Source organism: Phalacrocorax carbo, chromosome 16, assembly GCF_963921805.1.
Source record: "Phalacrocorax carbo chromosome 16, bPhaCar2.1, whole genome shotgun sequence".
Taxonomy (NCBI): domain Eukaryota; kingdom Metazoa; phylum Chordata; class Aves; order Suliformes; family Phalacrocoracidae; genus Phalacrocorax; species Phalacrocorax carbo.
The window spans coordinates 10828672-10845400 of record NC_087528.1 but is presented as its reverse complement, the minus strand read 5'-3'; the positions used below and the strand labels follow the sequence as shown (position 1 = coordinate 10845400).

The window sequence follows — 16729 nt, the reverse complement described above, 5'->3', positions numbered from 1 at the left end:
TTTCACTACAATCAAAGCAGCTGAAATCAAAGCTCAGATAAAACATTGACTAAACTGCAATGGCACAGGTAACTTTCCATTCAAGACTTGATACATGAGACAGCACGATTCCAGCAAATCATCTTTTACCAAAAATTTCACATCTCTGGTGAAATTACTTTCCCAGATAGCTTCAAGCTATTTAGGAGGATATATTCTATGAAGAGCGGGAAGAGAGAATCTGAATGGTGGGAGGTGACAAAGAAAAGGAGGAGGAAAGATGGGGAAAAAAATCAGGCTGAGAGAGCTTAATGGGCCAGGAGGGTAGAGACAGACACAGGGGCAGGACCAGCAGGTCAGGGAGAAGTCCAGGGAGACCGCATGTCTGGAATCAACACATTCAGTCAGCATCTGGGGTCAACCAGACCACAGCACATGCAAGAGAAGTGCTGAGAGCTGCAGAGCATCACAAGCATTTCATTTGCAATAGCTCTTACAAATCACGTTGGGATTGACCCCAGTGAGATACCAAGACCTGCAGAAGCTGGCACCCAGCGCCTCCTTGGATGCTGTGCATTTAGCAGGATTGGGCCCTGCACAAGAGCACCGTCCAAACAACTAAACTAGAACCCTGTGACAAGAACATCATTAACATGTTTACAAAGACCAATATATTAGTGCCTGATGGACTTCTGGGGGCAAAAGCACCAACTGCAGCACCATGGGAAGGAGGAAAGTACATGGCACAGGCAGACCACAAAGCGATGAGCAACTGAGATGGAGCCTGAAGGCACAGGTCTCCAGGACCAGCCACATGGCACAAAGCACGCACAGCCTCTGAAGGCACAACTCGCTCATCTAGTCTTCTGCAGAGGAAGTAACATTTCAAAGCTCTCAGTGTCTCAGCTCTCCTCACACCTACTTCACCAGTGTTAGTTACCCAGCACGTCTCACTGGCACAGGATGAATTCTAAGTCGGTAGCCTTCAGCTAAGCACTGCAGTGCCTTAGTATTCTCTTGCACCTTTTAATCTCCAACACAGCTGTTTCAAAGTATTGGTGTGACTGACTCTGACAGACTCAACCTGTCCCAAGCAGTATCAAAAACTACAACACCTTTCCAGAGTTTCCAACTTCGTAACAGAGTAATATATATTTATGTACCGGTGTCTATGTTACAGCAACAGCATATCACAGAGTCTGTCCATCCTGGCTGAACAGCTACTGCAAAGGAGAGGAGCCTTGCCCCTCATTTGGTGGCCTGAGTGTTGCAATGCCCATCACCTGTGGGAACATAACTGCAAGGAGCCCCTTGGGGGCCCTGAAACACCCAAGCATATCTACATGAGGAGCAACCAAACTGGCAGACTGGAAATGCTGTTTTCCACTGGGTGCTCCTGCAAGTTTTTCCTCTCATTCAGCTAGCACAGCAACACACCATCCTGTACGCAGGCATCATCCTTCCTCTTCAGCCACGTGCCAAAAGGCAAGACAGCCAAGGGATGAGAACCTGCATCCTGCAACAGCCCAAAGACATGTAAACCAACCTGACTAGGTATCATCTAGACTATGCGGTCGACTTGCAAGTCCAAAAAAGATCCAAGATGGCAAGAAACACTGCTAATTCTTAACATCGAACTTCAAGGTGTGTGGAGGAGGGGCTAATGAAGTGCAAAACAGAAACAAGCACAGTCATCAACGAGTTGGGAGAGAATAGTGTTTCTTATTTCCTCCTCAGGTGACTGCATTTTCAATAACAGCACAGGCTGCCTTTAATTAGCCATGATTGCACTGAGCCATAATTTGCAAGTTGTTAGTACCAGCACTCATACAGAGAAAATGCACACTGCCTCCCTACCCCCTTCACAAGCCTACCTTGACTCCCAGATCATCCAGGGCTTCAGAAAGCAAATTCCAGGTCTTGAACCAGATCTGGAAGCAAAATAAAATATCTGGTTGTAAAAACTGAAGCTTTCCAAGGGTGGGGATTTTCTCTTTTTTTTGCATAATAAACTGATAACATTTTGCAACAGTGTATGAATGTAACTCATTTTCATCTTTTCCATAGACTGTAGATTTTAGAACATTGAATATGCTCTAAAATACTTTTCCTAAAGCCTCCTCTCCTCCTCCCAGTCTGTCGTCTGTGGATACAACACACACCAAGTGATCAAACCTGCTTTGTTGCTTCATATATTTTTTTTAATCATTCACAGACAGGACACTGCCCGGGAAATAGCAGCTGGAATCACAGCTGCAAAGCTGTTACTAATGTGACACCACATAATCATACTTGATAGCAGAAGAGTTCTTTGGAGGAGGAAATCACTTTAGGAGACGATCTCTAATTGAGTGGGGCTCCACCAGCCTTCTGGCATTTGAGGATTTTTGTGCTTGGCAAGCTATTGTCAAGAACAAAAAGCAGAATCTTCTACACAGACAAATGCACTGAACTGACAGAGCTATTTTAAACACAAACAAAAAAAACACCCAAAATACATACAGGTAGTAAAGCTGGAAGGCAGCAACTCTTGGAAGAGCAGATTTGCTGCTAGCCTAAGTGAAGTTACTGCACAGCCTCCAAAGGTGATTTTCCACCGGGAACTAAGTGGGCCCGCTCTCAGGTTTGCACATCAGCCACCGACACACACAACCCACCCAACCTGAGACAACGACTTTCATGCAGACCCATGCCCAAACCTTGCAGCCTGCATCAACAGCTTCCCTGGGTCCTCAAGGAAAACGTGCCATTTTCACACGGCTTATACAGGCGTATTTACCCCAAACAGACACAATTTACTTGCAACCAGCCTCCCTGGGAAAGGAAGGGGAAAAAAAAAAAAAAAACACACCAAGAAAACCAGGCTCTTTGCAAACTTGATCTTTCAGGAAGGGAGAAAGGGACAGCAATACCTGGGTCTCAGGCCAGGGCTTCGCAGCTCTCTCACCAGCATTTTGCTGGCACTTCAGCATGGAACAGCCAGGGGCAGCTCCGGCCTGGTCAAGCCGAGGCCGCCCCCCGGCCCGCCCGGCCCACAAACCTCCCCGCCATTTTGGGAGGGGGGAGAACTGCCTCCGCCCCTTCCTTTAAATCCTGCAGAGCCCCGAGCGGGTGAAGCAGCCCCGTAACCCCCTCCTGGCCGGCCGACAGCCCCCAGCTCAGTTAGGCGTGCTCCCAAGGGGCAGGTAAAGGCAGATCCTCCATTACTGCACTCTTTGGGGTATGGTCCTGGCTGGTATAGCCCAAATTCGGAGGTGCTGTCTGCTGCAAGGTGGGGGGGTTGAGCTGTTTCATCCCGAAGCTGAGGTTGTCCGCGGTTAGACGTGATCCTGCCTCACTGTGGGAGAGCGAGGATTTTAACGAGCGGATGTCTGATGACCCCTCCCAGCCTAACATTTCTAACAATACCTATAAAAATGTAGGAAATAGCAAAACGGGAACACAAGGACAAAAGTTAGGGCCCAGGCAGACACACACACAGTTTATACCATTACACACATATGGCGGTGACCCCTGAAGTACCTGAATGTCAGTCAGCGTGTGACTCCACAGCCTGGGGACACAACAAGCGGTACCTCTTGGGAGCAACCGAGCCAGGGGGTCACAGTGTCCCTGGACATGAGATGGACAGACCCAGGGCATGTGACGAGGGGACAAAACAGCACCAAACCGGTGCCCAAACCCTCACTGAGGCAGATGATAGCCTCCCCACGGACTCACCGCCCCGGCTGCAGAGCCCTGGCAGCTTTCTGCAGCGTCAGGGCCCCTTGGGGAAAGGAGACCTGGGGGTGTCCTATGGAGGGCAGGCAGATGGGGAACGCACTCATTTCGTGTTGGCAGGATAAGACTTACCCTCCATGTCTGGTTCTTTTAAGTGGTTTCGAGGTGCTTGAGGAGGATGCTTATATGGCAGGCTGTCTGAAGAAGGCTGCTCCCTCCCTGCGAGGTGAGCCCAGGCTGCAGTAAGAACACCTGGAATTTTACTGGGGCACGGGCAAAACCAGGAGTTGCAGTTGCAATCAGCTCGTTCACCTAATCCACAGTCACAGCCACACTGCAGCTTAATACCTGCCAACCAGAACTGAAGACAGCAGATGAATTACGACAAGATAAGAGGGTTATGTTCCAACTCACTGTTCCCCAAATCAAAACAGCAAACACTGGCTTTGCTTATCAGGAGAGCAAGGGAAACCCAGGTAAAAGTTAACCTATGTGGGAAAAAAACCCTCCTCTGGCAGCCTGTCCTGAGGACAACAAATGGCATAGGAGTGGAGGAGGGACAGAGAGAAGAAGTGCAGTGCAAGCCCCAAAGTGGGGTTTGTCCCAAAGGACTCTGGCTAGCACTGTTCCTGCAGGACTGTGGCCTCTTTTTCTGCTTACTCAGTGTCTGCGCTGAGTTAGGACTTTCTTTTAAAGTTATTCCACACTCTCACAGGGATGATGCAGTCTTTCTTAGCAAAGGTTTGTATACAGCAAAGTGTCTATAAGCAATGAGACAAGATGCCTATGAGATACTGTTTCTTTTCTGTTATTGCTTCTGTCAACCTGGATTGTGAAGCTGAACTACAGATAGAAAGCGCAGAGCAAAGCACAAGAGGGTGGAGCTGCAGAAGGAAGAACACCAAAGCCTGTTGAGCAAGCGCAGCATTACGCTAACCCATCTTCCTCCACGATCCTTTACCTCAGCACGCTGCTCAAAGGTACCTGGCTGCAAACTTCTGCTGATGAACATGCAAAACATGCCCAGCAGGGCTATCTCTGTGGCCAAAAGGGGAAACTGAGCCTGGCTGCACTGTGCTCACTGCGTGTCCCTTGTCAGCCTGTGTGTTGGTGAGACAGCTCTCTGAGCTCTGCCACCACTGTTTTTTTCAACTTGTTTAAAAGCACATTTATTTCTTGGAAGCCTCTGAACATCAGATGGAACTAATTAAACCAGGAGGGCTCAGGGGAGCTGGGGGGAAGAGGAAGACATGCAATTTGGTTTCCACTTCAAAGTGGTTTAGCAAAATAAAAGCACTCAGGCCCTCTAACGCAAGTGCACACCCATGGGGAGGGAGAGAAGGGAGCACTCAGTGCTCTCAGGTGGCCACTTTACCCCCCACTTTTGCTCACCAGGCTCAAAGGAGCTGAGTTTGGATGCTGTGCCAGCTGATTAGTCAGAGCATCAGAGGTTAATTGCAGTGATTCCTCCTGTGCCCTCCCATCAGTTTGGCGGTGGCACTGCACAGGGAGGAGGTGGCATCCGCGGTCACAGGCACCCACCCACGCAGTCCTCCCCCTTGTCTGTAGGGGCTGGGATCGCCTTCAGACAAGACAGCAACTGCTGCTGTGGGGTGTCTGGGCGAGTGTGACAAAACACAGCGGCCAAGTGGCATGGCCGCTGCCACAGCCTGGCTCTTGGAGGGCAGAGTTCTCTGGGACGGGCCTGTGCAGTCCCCGTGTCCCAGCAGCAGCTGCCCGCCACAGCCCTCCTGCCACCCTGTGGCACAGGGGTCCCCAGTGTGGGGTCCCCAAGTGCCCCCCCAGGGGGACCAAGGCTCTCTTGGCCCTTCCCCCCGCACAGCCCCAGCCTGCACCCTGCCACCCCCACGGCCGTGCCGCTGGGCTCCAGCACCCAGGCAGGGCTGGGAGGCACCGGCGTGGAGAAACCACTCACCAGCGCTGCCCCCTGTGTCTGCTCCATTTGGGGCTTTTTTTGTTCCTTTCTTTAAAAACATTTTCCCCCTCTCTAAACTGGCACTTTAAAGCACCCTTTCAACCCCATATTAAAGCAGGGGCTTTCACTGGGTCGGGCTGTCTGGCAGCTGCGGGGCTGCATGACCACCATCCACCGCTGACAAGGACTAATGGGACCTGTTCCCACTCCACACCACACCAGAACTCCTTCCTCTCCCTCATTTATTCAACTCTCATTCTCACTGATGAGCATCCCAGCCTGGGTGGTGGTTTATACAGCAGAAGCACTTGGACCCACAGCCGGGGCCAGCAGCTCATGTCGCACAGGTCGGCAGGGAGCCGGTGGGGTAATGGTGCCCGACACCCCCAGTCCAGCCCCAATTCAACCAGTGACCTGGGGTGATGTGCTGAGTCTGACTGCAGTCCCTAGGGCCAGCCGATGTCCCATCCTCCCGCACTAGGTTTTGTTTGTTCTTCCCTCATTTTTTGTGGCTGGGGAAATGGAAGGGGAAGGAATCAATAAAAATTAATTCTGAAAATAAATAAGGAATGAATTGGTAGCCTGCAAGTGGCAACAGATAAAGTACCCCATGACGGCCCCATAAAACATCCCTCCACACACCATTTATCACCAAGCCAGTATGTCTTAGCATCAAGCTTAATTTACTCAATATTAAAAGACATAAACCCAGCCTTGCACATTTGGGAAGAAGAGTTTCAATGACAATTAAGATTTTAATGTCCCTTATGCTAATGTGTCTGTGCTTTGGGTTTTCTGTTGTCAGGGGTTTTTGGCTGGGCTGAACTCTTGGGGTGGGTCACGCAGGGGTTTAGGCTCCTGATCCTGGTACCTGATGTTTGGCTGCAAAACCTGAAGAGCCCTGGAGACCTGACTATCTCATGCCTGGGAGTCTGGGAACGAGCGATGAGACACACTGCTGCATCTGACACCCTCAGCAGCCTCCAGCTGCTGCAGCCCCCCTGGATGCACTTGCCCGTGGCTCTGGCTCACTGCAGCTGTAGTGCTGCAGTCGCTGCCGTATGAAGGGAAGCTTTCTCCGTCCCCTGTCTGCCACAGAGAGCTATTGTGAGCAACAAATTACAGCCCTGTCGGAGCCTCCTTGGCTGCGGCACAAGAAGCGAGGATGCTGGCCCTTAAGTAAAGCTGACTGGATTTTATTCAGTTGCTTTTCTTTTTAAAAGTTTGTAATACACTGCCCAAGACATAGTACAAGCTCTGTATGAGACATGAATAACATTCACTCATGTGACTGTTTGTACAACCGAGGGCATTACAGGTCAGGCTAAGAAGTGTTGTAAGAATGATGCAAGGCCCCCAGCCTAGACAAGCAGGGAGCATGGCGAAGTAAGATAAAGAGGCATTCACAGGGCTGTGTGGGGTCCAACACACAGTAGCTGAAGGTCCAATAGGTCACTGGTTCTATGCATGTTCTTGGGGCTACCCATGGGGAAACGCGGCTCTTTTCTGGCTGGACATAATGTCATTATCAAACTTACCTTTGAGAGCCAGAGCAAGACCCCCATCAGACCTGCAGAGACAATGACTGTGACTTATGGGGAAGAAACCAAAGGAAATTACATGATACATATGGCAGGGAAAACAGCCGAACCTTGTCTGAAACCCTAGCTAACTGTAGCTATGTCTTGTGCTTGGGTGTCCCTGTGGTATGCCCTCACATCTGCTGTCTCACCATGCACCTTCACAGCCTCCTTGCAGGGACTAGGCTCTGCTGTGCCACTCCTGTCCAGCTTCACAGCCCTTTGGTTGGCTCTCCAGGTCCTCAGCTGCTCCTAGTCACCTCCTCATCACCTTTTTCCTTGGCATCAAGCACCCTAGGAGAAAAGACCACTGAAGACTGATGCAAGGATGGGTTTATTCCAGCTTTTGACAAAGAGCCTACACCAGGTAGCAGTTTTGCCTGTAACAGTAAGAAGAGGAGGGAGAAGCAGCTTTTCCCACCCTCCGCTGAAACATTTCAGTGAATGCATTTTGGGGGTAGCATTTTGGCAAATAAAAAGCCCAACAGCAATACACATAGTGCAGCATAGAGGCTCTTTTCCTTTAGTACGCTTTCCCGAGAGCCACTGCTGCTGGTTGGCAATTTTACAGACTCACACCCTTTATTTTCTCCTTCCCCAACCCAGTCCCTCAGTTTCTGCTGCCACCCCGCACACCCAGCCTGCCCCTTTACAGCCAGCCCCTCACTTCCCCTTCCCTCAGCATTTCTACGTGTTGTTCTGGTAACCCAATCCACCCCGGCAAAACCAGCTTGACTTTGGGCCAGTGTGGGTCTTCTCCTTAATTTGTGTAGGGTCAACCTCCTAATTGTACCCCTCTTTTTATCCCTTCCTCCATATAAATCATGTATGTGACATTTTAGCGGAACGCCAACAAATTGAGCATGATGTTCTTACTACCAGCTTAATAATTTAATTCAAAAGGGCTTTACATCATTGCACGCCAGGATCAAGAGGAAGTAAAAGGCGGCCATCCCTGTGCAGCAGAGCTCCTCCAAGCTGGGCCGGCATGTCACACAGTGCTGCATTCCCAGGCTGTTTTTCTTTCATTTAAAGTTTTATTTGGACTCTGGGAAGAGTCAGGTGAGTGCCCCAGCAGAAGCAAAGGCTGTTCAGCCATGAAGTGGAGCTAATGGGCTCTGCAGTGCTTAGATGCTGCTGAAATGCCCGTGCAAGTCAAGAAAAAGGCATTTCTAAGCAATACCTCTGTCTCGGAGGAAGAACGGCCCTTGCACACAGCACCCAGGCTTTAGGCATCGCCTGGCCAGAGCTGTGGAGGTATGGAAGGTGATCAGCAGAGCAGGAGGGGAGAAACAGATTGTGTCTGCAAGTCCCTGGGTCCTTCCTTCTCACACTGGGTAATGCCCATCCAACCCAGAGCAATGCTTTACCTGCCATTTGCAGGCGCCTGGCCAACAGAAGGTCTCAAATCCCCACCCAAAAAACCACCACCAAAAAAAAAAAAGCAGATTTGTTTTCAGGAGATGAAAACTGTCCATCTTTGATCTCAGGGCCTCTTCCTGTGCTCACAATTTCTGGTGAGAGACTCAGGAAAAAGTATGAGGCTAAAACCAGGAGGAGCTTTGGAACTGAGACAAGCAGACCCATGTGTGAAGGCGCAGGCAGAGCTGCGCCGTGCGGCCTTATCAGCACGCCCCACCTCACGGGCAGCATGCGTATCTGCAGGTGTTTGCCCTGGTACCAGACGAGCACCCTACGTGCCCCAGCCTGCCTCCCTGCCCAGGGTTTGTGCCAGCTCCCAGCCTGCCAGCAGATCCAGGCCACTCGTTTCCAGCCAAACAAGCCAGGCTCAATCTATCACTGCTGGGGAACGGGCGCAAGGGCCACTCAGCAGCAGCAGAAAGAGCAACATAAAGCGATATGGCTCTCCCCATCATTGCTGCAGCTGGGAAAGGAGAGCATGTGTGACTGTGCACGCTCCAAGGGCAGCTCCATGCATCCTGCTTTCCTTAGGCGTTGTTGCTGGAGTGACCTACAGATGGAAATGAGACAGATTTGATTGATTACTTGGTGGGAGCATGGCTGTCAGCAAAGCTGGATCTGTGCATCTGCTGGGTAAAATAGTCTAATCAGCAAAGTAAGATCATTTTTAAATGGCCTTCATAGTGTTTAAAGCACATCAAGATGTCAGGGGAAGCAGCAAGCTCTCCATCTAATAGCCTTCACCAAACCCAGGCTCTGTTTGGGAGCCCCTGGCTCCCTCTCTGTCCCCTACCTAACTGCAACACATGGCACAATGCCCTCCGCCCCACAGCCTGGACTCACTGGGGGCGTGATTTTCCAGCCTGCCCTGGAGGACTCTGACATGTCTTCGTACCTCATGCAGGAGCTGAGAGCAGGCAGGCAGGAGAGCCCCTCTCAGGTCCAAGTGTTCATAGTTTACATTTCATGAGCCAGGCAGCCTCCTGGACAGCAGCACGTCACCCACGGTGTGTGGGCTTGGAGAGCGGCTCCGCGCTGATCTGCAGGCCACTGATGGTCCATGAACGTCGGCTGGTCCACAAAACAAACGCAGTGACAAAGCCACATACTTCCATCTCTGTGCAGTGGAAAGGGAGGGTCTGCTCCTAGTTTCTTTCTGTGTCCGGTTAAAGTGTTTGCAATTATAGAGAGTAAACTATGATTTAATAGAACAATGGAAATATATTTACCTAAGGGTTAAGTACTTTAGCACCCCATTTCCAACCCGTCATTGGGGTTAGAAAGTAGGCTTTTTATTTTTTTCTGAAGGGGTATGTGATCCTTTAAAAAGTTGAGAATTTCTGGGGCAGTGCCTTGGGCAAAGACATAGGTGAAAGAAGGGTACGGGTATGCCATGGGAAAAAAGGGGAAAAACAAAAAAAAAAAAAAAAAAGACAAAGAAATTCCTCTTTCCTGCTTTGGCATTTCCAACCTCTGACCTGGGGGGCTTGTGCTGCAAAAAAGCTTGTCCCTTGGTGTAAAGAAGATTTAACCTTTACTCCCAAACTGCCATTGTTGGTCATGTTAATGATTTCACCACACAACTCTTTCAGAACCTTTTGCTTAAAAAGCTTCTGGAGGAATATATCAAGCTTCCATGAAAAGGAAAGCATTAAATTGAATTTTTCAAAATGAAGAAAAGTTTCCATTGATTGGGTGACCTGACCCGGAGCTAGTTCTGCCTTTGCTTCTCTGCTGCTAGATCAGGCAGCATCAGGCAATCACGAGCATCCCTGCTGCAACCACAGGGACGCCCCACCCCACAGCAAGCCCCACACGGCTCTGGCACCTCTGCACCCATGCGCAGACCTGCTGGGCTGGCGCTAGCTTGGGCATCCTCTGGCCACTCACCACACTGCAGTTTGATCAACTACAGCCAGTGACTGTTCCACCTTCTTTTTTTTTTCTTTTTTTTTTTTTCTTTTGAATCATCTAAGCTGTGCGTGGCTCCTATCCCACACTCCTACATCTGCACAAAGCGGTCCTGCACTCAGTTAAGTTCCCTCTGTACATGTAAACTAAACCAAGCCAGGACACAGGCCTGAACATGAACGTACAACCTATAGAGTTTGTTTATGGCATTCCTGACCACAGGTTCTGACCCGTGCCAGCCAGCACCCTCCCAAACCGTGCCTGGGCACAGATCACGGCAGAGCATGGGCCCGGAACCGCTCCCAGGCACCAGTATGGGCAAGGTTTTATTAGGAGCACAGATACAGCCAGCTGAGCCCCTGGAGTGGAAGAGCCCTAAAATCAGGGAGCTCACAGTCCGCGGTGAACTTTGTATCTCTGGCAGCCCTCAGACAGGTTTTGCAATTGAGACTAAAAGGGGATCAAGGCCAGCACCTTCTTGGGTGGCTGCAGGAACTTGTTCTCGGCCTCGGAGCTGCTGATGCATTTGAGTCCTGCCAGTCCCTGCGCATAACCGCACGCCTTGCCCATATGTTATCGCTGACGTACCCATGTGCAAACTACATGGCAAGCGAGAGAGAGGGGCACGCGTTACAAACGAGGTGAAAAAGAAACCAGAACCCACCACTGGATTCTTGTAGCCCTCTGCTAATTAGGTGAGACATGGTAAGCCGAACCCCCGCTATCAGCCAAGCCAAAGGAATGTAAATATTTGCAGGTCTAGGTCACCAGATCCATTATTTACTGCTCTGTCATATGACTTAAGGTTTGACATAAGACTTGAGGTTTGGGGTTTTTTTTGCAGGGTTTGGTTGGGTTTTTTTAATTTTTGCTCTGAGCGTCCCTTGATTTCTTGCCAGTTAGGTAACTGTAAGAAGGGAGGGCTGCCTTCAATATCCCACACATGCAAAACAATGATGCTACTGTGAACTCTGCCCATTAATTCCAGTTTACTGGGTGACACAAGGTGTTGGGTGGTATGAGCCATGGAGGAACACGACGCTCAGCCTCCTGTCCTGCAGACACCGGTGCTACGGCAGCCCTGCGCGGCCATGCACGGCAAATACTGTTTCCAGTGGGGGAAAAATATAGGCACAGCAACAGGGACATCTACTACATAACTTGGCCTTGGGAGCCACAACTCTCCTTTTCTCTGTTTCTGCAGGAACCTTCAGTTTGTACATTTACACTGGACCCTGTCCACAGGTTCCCATTCCCAATTCCTTTGCCAGAAAATGGGGAAGGGAAGTGGTTTTCTTGTATTTGAAGGGAATGTTTCCCATTCAAGGGGAATTCCCCAGCCCAGGTTTCAAAGCCTCCTGTCAGTCAGTATCCCACTGCCAGAGTGGTATCTTTTCAAAGTTACTGATTAGATACAAGCATTTCAAAGGTTTATTTTCCCTCTCCCCAGTAATCTGGTTTTGTCCACTGGGGGGATTGCATCCATCTTGGTGCACTGAGCAGCCCCCCGTTCCCCACTGCTGCCCATGGCTTCAGGCTTCCCCAAGCTGCAAAGGAGCTATGTATCGGTGAAGTCCTGCTCTCTGCTCTTCCCTTCTGCTTCAGCCCATCTCTGCGATATAATGTCAGTCATGGCTGGGCCAGGATGAAACAAGACCTCTGTAGCTGGCATATCGCAGAAGTAAAGCCACATACCTCTAACCCAGGTTCTGCAGACTTCCAGCAGCTTTGTACAATCATCCAGCTTGGCCTGGGAGACTAGGTAAAGAAAAACTGTGAAGGTCTCCCTCCTTCTGGGCAAGTTCTAAAAACATCAACTATTTTCAATTTTCACTGGAAATTTTTTACTTTTCTTCCACAATGCAAACATGTACGTTTCAGTTTCTGGTGGGGGGGGAGAAGGGAAGGACATATTTCCTTTTCAAGACTCTTGTTTCCAGAGACGTGGTTTGCTCCTGAAAAAGAGCTTCAATTTAAAATTCCTCACTGGCACAGCCCCTGACACCCTCTGCTCCCCACCTGGGGGGGCTGGAGGCTACGGCCTCGCTCAGTGCGAGTGGATTGGGCTCTTCTGCCACAAGGGAAAGGAAGGGAGGGGAGAAGGAGGCAGAGGCAGCCGAGTGGAAGGGATGGAGTAGGAGACCAAAAAGGGTCCTCTTTGAAACTCTACGTTCTCTGCTTGATCTTTTCCCTGGGTAAGAAGGGCAGATATTTGTTTGGCTGCATTTGGTTTATGTGGTTTCACAGCAAGAGTGGGGGTGCTGGGGGTGCCCTTCCAGTGTCCCCCATGCTCAGAGCAGATTACAGTGCTGGGGCTTTTGTGCTCAGAAAATACCCCAAATCTCAAAGGATGATCCTTTCCAAATTCTCCGCCGCTGGCAGCTCTCTGCAGGTTTACTGGCTGAACAAGCAGGACCCATCGCACGCCACCATCTCCTGCAAACCCAGCTAGCTGGGGTGCACTGCCACTTGCTGCTGTCTGAGACACACCAGGCACATTTTAGGTCATCTTAGCACTACTCACACCAAACAAGATAGACACACTGCTGAGACCACGCTGGGCTTCCCAGCAAAGCTCTGCTGTCCTGGGGAAATGCCGACAGATGCCCTAAACTAGAGGGGGTCCTTTGCAAACCCTCCAAGGGACTGTGCGACCCCAGGCTCTGCACAGCCTGCACTGCGCACCAGGGTGGGTTGCCCACACCCTGCGAGAAGCCACGGCTATCAAAGGGGTCACCCCAAACTAGAAACAGCTCAAAACAAGCTGCCACAAACACAAAGCTGAGAGGGCACAGCAGGCAAAGGAGAGGAGATGGAGTTTAATTTTATACAGTCTGTAAGAAAGCAGATTAAATGGGGAGTGTGATAATGTTATAAATACCTCCGGGGAAATACCATCAAAGGAGAAAGGGGGATTATTCAAATGATCTGGAAACGGTAAAACAAGGAGTGCTGGGGCCTGAAGCCACAAATGGAAATATTTCAGGCAAGGCATTAAGAAAAACTGTCTTAGAAGCGAGAGTGATTAGGTGCAGAAATCAGCTATCCAAGCAACAAGTCAGGGCCTTATCAGAGGTAGTAGAAGATGGTGTAAGCATAAGCCAGGAGGAGATGCGGATAGGACCCAGGTGAAGAAGAGGGGTCAGACTGGATGACCTAAAAAGGCAGTTTGGAGCCCCTTCCCCTGGGATGCTCCCATCTCTGAGACCTCACCATCAGCCTTGGCTGCGCTGCTTGGAGCAGAGCACCTGCCTGCAAAGAGCTGCAGACCCAAAGGCACCCACATGTACCAGGGCAGCTCATCCCACATGTACGTGTTAGCACATTCCCAGGCACTCACCTTCCTCTTCCCGTCCCGTCTTCCAGCCTTTCTCCTTTTATTTGCATTCGTTTCCCTACCCTATGACCCAGGAATACAAAGGCTGATGGAGCCATATGCTGACTTTTCTGCTCCAGGATGAAATGCCATATAAAATATTCCAGCCAGCTTGCCACTGTGTAACTTGGCAGAGTAGCGTAAGTAGCTAATGAGTAAAGCTGAAGTTGGCTGTGTAATTAAAAGTGATATATTTTTATATGTAAATGATGAGTTTTCCATCCCCAAAGCTGATAAATTTCTCAGGCTAAATTCACAAGCTAAGAGTCTTTTGTGGCCACTTTTTTACAGAGCACTATTTTTTTTTCACTGCTCCCCTCCAAAAAAAATGACCAGTTTTCCCATCTACTTAATGGGCTGTAAATACTTTTCTGCTAAGATGAAAAGTCCATTTGATTTGCATTAAATCTTCATCATTATGAGCTCTCAGCTGCAGCAAGGCCCGATTACTGACACAGAATACTGCATCTTTTTCTGGAAACCTACCCTTAAAGCTCCCAAAGGGGAAGAAAAAAATAAAAAAGGGGCAGTCAAAGGGAAAAGGAAAACCCATGGCACTTGGTATTGAGACAGAAATACTTGCTGGCAAGGGTATTACTAGTCCTGGGGTCTCCTTCACAGCCTCGGTGCTGCTGGGGTGACATGCTGCCCTGTCCCAGAGCATCTTTGCTGCAGGAGTCCCCTGGACAACAGCACTGAGAACCAGGCAGGATCAAGCCAGGATGGCTGGCACAACAGGACACCCAGGCCACGTGCAAGGCAGGGCTGTCACACTGTTGTTTTAACCCTTGGGAGCAGGGAGGACCAAGGAAAAAGAATTTACCACCGGAGGGTAGCCCAGCAGGAGGCATCCAGGGAGCTGCCGCTGCTGCGCTCCCCATCCAACATGCTCTGCTTTAGAGCAAACGCCCAACACTCCGCTTCCTCCTCACTCCTCTTTTCTTCTCAGTGACAGAGACTTTTGCATAGAAGCAGGTTCATTGCTGCGTGTTCAGAATTCAGGCTTTCCTGGTACTTTTTTCTGACCCAGCTTTAATGCCTGAAGTGGAACTGGCCAGATTCGTTCACAACTTCCAATACTTCTGATCTATTAAAATACACTATTTTTCAGGCAAGATTGGGGTCTTTTCAAAATGCTTCATTTCATTAAAACCACCATGTGTTCCTGAATGCTTTTTCCATACTTATAGACTAGTACAACATCTTCACTTTATCCTCATGCCCTGGACAAACAAGGCAGACTGGAAACCCTCCAGCTCCAGCAGAGCCGCAGCTGCCCATGCTGCCAGTTAAGCTCTAGCTCAGCCTTGTCCAAGGCTAAACTCACCAACCATCCACACAGGAGCATGAAGGACAAGCCTGGATCTGGTTCCAGAGCTCTTTGGCGGAAAGACCCTGGAAGCACCCAGCCTCCGGCACATGGTCCCTGTGGGCCCCAGACTGCAACACTGCGCACGAGCCAGTGCCAGCACTCGGCTCTCCCCAGGATTTTGCGCTGCAGAGAGCCCAATGGCCCTGCTGCCTTGCTGCTCTTGTCCTCATCCTGCTCACTCCGAACAGCCTCTAACTGCTGATCCCAGCCCAGAATTTATGAGCTTACCCACGCTGCCCTCATCCCTGGCTGCTCATCTTATCAGCTCCTTATCATCACATTGCTGCTCTTCCTCGCCAGGTCGGATGGGGCTCATGCCCACCCCCACAAGAGTGTAAAACAAGAGGCATTCACCAGGTCAGGGCAATATATTCAGAGAGGTGTGACAAGGATGTGGTCTGGGTAGGTTTTTTTTAATGATCACTCGTACCATGTTTTCCCATCCTGATTTGACCTCAAATACTCTAGAAAAATTCAGCAAATGCCTTTACACTCACGTCTGCAAAGTACTTCTTTCCCTCTACCTTGTCCCAGCATCCTACACAGAGTGTCACCCGCAGTTGACATTAAAGTACATTAAAGGACCTTACAAACATTACCTCGCGCAGAGGAGCCGGGACAAGCCCTCAGCATCCTTCTGGGGACTCAGAGAGACACTCGCACCTGAGCCACCTCTGTGCCACCCCAGCAGAAACAAGCCATCCCTGAGCAGGACGTGGTGGTTTGTCATGCCAGGACACGGTGGTTTGTCACGCTGGGACACAGCAGCCGGGCAGAGCCAGCCCTGCAGCACGGGGCAGGCAGAGCCCCAAGGTGCGCTGGTGTGCGCGGTGACATCCCTGTCCCGGCCACGCTCAGCTCCGTGGGCAGAGCTCAGCTATCACAGGGCACTGCTCACTGCGGCACTGATCTGCAGACAGCCTGTGAACGACAGGACCATTTACTCATGATTTTCAAATCCCTGTGTCCTTCTGTACCCCTCTTAGGTGCCTTTTAGACAGCCAAACGCTGGGACAGCCCCAGCCCTCTCCCCACACAGCAGCACAGTCATTGCCCCGCTCTGGGCTGCTGGCCCCAGACCATTCCCAGTAAGGAGCCAGCCCGGCGGCTGAGGTAACTCTGCAATTAGGACTGGGTGAAGTCAGAATTTCTGCTCCAGACCCACCCTTTGGATATCCTGTTGACCCCCCCAGGAAGGCAGCTCCCCACTCCCTGGGGTGTCTCTGCTGAGCCACAGCCTGGTGCTTGCTTTCCTCTCAAAACTCCCCCTACAAATCAAGAGGGCAATGCTGTCAGCAGCAGGAACATGTTTATTAAGCTACAACAAGCCTATTCCCTTCCAGCCTCACTTTGACTCCTTTCTTGCATCCATTTTTCAAGTTCATTAGCTTTCTCATTTCTCCTTTCAGTCTTTCCCTCCCCTCGTACAATCC

The 16729-nt window shown here is 50.3% G+C and overlaps 1 long non-coding RNA gene across 3 annotated transcripts in view; it reads right to left on the bottom strand.

Annotated features, from left to right (window-relative positions):
• The window catches only part of LOC135315917 (uncharacterized), a 94684-nt gene extending 91642 nt beyond the window's left edge, over window positions 1-3042 (bottom strand). For all 3 annotated transcript variants that reach the window (XR_010375411.1, XR_010375409.1, XR_010375410.1), the window contains exons 1-2: window positions 2892-3042; window positions 1854-1910 (exon numbers count right to left, since the gene is read on the bottom strand). This is a non-coding gene — a long non-coding RNA (uncharacterized LOC135315917). The remainder of the gene's footprint in view (window positions 1-1853; window positions 1911-2891) is intronic.
• Window positions 3043-16729: the final 13687 nt, after the last annotated feature.